At 43.5% G+C, this 2,432-nt stretch overlaps 1 pseudogene; it reads left to right on the top strand.

The window, feature by feature from the left end:
• Window positions 1-397: 397 nt before the first annotated feature.
• On the top strand, window positions 398-1,476 carry LOC115353273 (annotated as a pseudogene).
• The last annotated feature ends 956 nt before the right edge of the window (window positions 1,477-2,432 follow it).

The raw sequence follows: 2,432 nt of genomic DNA, 5'->3' as shown, positions 1-2,432 counted from the left end.
CAAACTTTCCTCCCTTTTCCTTAGATTAATCATGTTTACAACAACAGTAACATTCCATGTTGATATCTATCACAGTAACAGGCAAATAAAGAAGTTACTGGGTTCGTAGGTATGTGGTATTTATTCTTGCCACAGCGAAGTGCAATGTTTACCTCTTTAATGATATGTTTCTGTATCATCAAGCTCTCATTTAAATAAGAGCTTGTACTGCAGCACTCTGAAAGAGCCAGAGTGCCTAACATATATCTGTTTGCTTAGATTTGGCAGATTTGTGATACTGGATCACATCTAGTTCATGCTTTTTTATTTGGTTCACTGGTTACAGGATTAACTTGCCTTTTTGTGCTTTAGCTCATCATGTCATCTTGCAGCAGAACCAATTTCTCTCATTCCTCTCATGCTGTTCAGCCCAACAGCCATCTGGGGGCTGGAGGTTTCCCACGTCTGGCTCTCCATCCCTTTTACTCACATCTACATTGCATCACTTGTAGGGAACTGCACAATCCTCTGTCATTGGGACTGATCTGAGCCCCCATGAGCTTGTGTGCTGTTTCCTGTCCGTGCTGGCCATCGCTGATTTGGATTTGTCTCTCTCAAGTTTCAGAGCCTGTTTTGCTCAGCTTTACTTTAATTCCTTCTCCTTCATGGAGTCCTCTGTGCTTCTGGTCACGGCCTTTCATCGCTGTGTGGCCATCTGCTACCTGCTGAGATACTCCTCCATCCTCACCAGTGCCAGGATAGGCAGGATTGGGCTGGCTGCTCTGCGCAGATGCCTCTTAGGAGGGCTGCCATCGCCTGCTGTCTGATCAAGCAGATGTGCAGACATTGCATTCAATAACTGGTATGGCTTTGCTGTAGCCATTCTCTTTCTGACATTCAACTTCATCCTTACCTTCATGTCATATACACTGATTGCTAGGGCCATTCTGGGCATCGCATCCCAGAGTGAGCCTCTCGAGCTTTGAACAAGTGCCTGTCCCATATCCTGGCAGTCCTGATCCTGTACATCCCCATGCTTGGCTTGTCCATGGTTCACTGGTGTGGCCAGCATGCTTCCCCTCTTATTCATGTCCAATGTCTACCTGCTGGTTTTCCCCCTGCTGAACCCCAACACCTACAGCATAAAAACTAGAGAGATCCACAGGGGTGTGTCCTCAGGGTCCTCATGCCAAGGAGACGTTTCTCTGGTGGGACATGAGAGATGTTCCTGGCAGAGATCACTGCTCTGGGAAACACTCACTTAACATAAAGATCTGGATGTCAGTTCCTCATTTGGAAAGTGCGTTTGCTTTGCGTCATGTGGGGCATCTACTCAATGAAGGTATTAACAGTTATTATTGATACCCATACATTAAAACCAACTCATCAGAAATACCAGCGTGTGGAGTGGGTTATAGCTGCCACTTGGGTCTGTCCCCTGGCCCTGATGAGGGGCAACGGGGGGTTTTCTCCTTTCTGATTTTAGCTGACTGTTAGAGCATTTTATAGGCCACAGTTTCTTGTAGTTATCCCTGTCCTCTGACTCCTTCATGTTTTTCACCCTGAGTACCTGAATAATGCTCTGTTCCGTCTAAAGGCTGCACAATCAGTCACAAGCCAATTTCAGTGACAGTACAATAGTTATGGCTGATTATTTGATATTTGTCTTGCTTTTTTACTGCACATGAAGTTTCATCTGTTCCAGGTGATTTTGATAAAAGGAGCAACATGAAAATGGAAATTTAAATAATCTCAACCCCCTGTGTTTTCCAGCTGCTTCTGTTCAGGAAATCCATAATTTGCAATATAGCCTCTTGTTTGCCTGGTATCATACAGTGATACATACAGCTCCTGCAGCCTCTCATGATGATGCATGCTGTTTGTTGTTCTTTTTCTCCCCTATTTTCTTTTCTCCTATCCTTGGATTTGAAGATCTTGGTAGCAGGGATTGTCTTTTCATTCTACACCTCTAATACTATATTAAAGATTCTGATCTGTGCTTCAGTGCATAGCAAAGGTACAGATAGTAAATACTACTGCTACCAATTACTTCTCTTCCTGGGCTACATGACTGAGATGCTAAAGAAAACAAAAATGCTAAATAACAACAAAAAAATATTGCACCTTCAATTGCAAAATTTCAGATAAATATCAGTGCTGGACTTGTATGCCACTTTGATGGCATGTCTGTATCTTGATTTGTATGGATCAGCCATGTGTTATCCAATGAATGAAGTAATTACGCAATGTCTGTGGTTCAAAGACAGCTCTGTCACTTGAGAAAATCCACTTCGTAACTCTTTAGCCTGCTGGGAGGGCTGGAAAGAGAAACAAGTGTTAGAAACTCCTGAGAGCACTGGCAAGCAAAGGAACTGGACACACCAAAAGGAAAGGTTTCTGCTCAGTAAGTGACATGTCCCCAATTAACAGTGTATACTTAGGGTAAGAAAGAG

The sequence above is a fragment of the Aquila chrysaetos genome, chromosome 19, assembly GCF_900496995.4.
Source record: "Aquila chrysaetos chrysaetos chromosome 19, bAquChr1.4, whole genome shotgun sequence".
Taxonomy (NCBI): domain Eukaryota; kingdom Metazoa; phylum Chordata; class Aves; order Accipitriformes; family Accipitridae; genus Aquila; species Aquila chrysaetos.
Note: the sequence above shows the minus strand (reverse complement) of the source record. Positions and strands in the feature narration are given on the sequence as shown.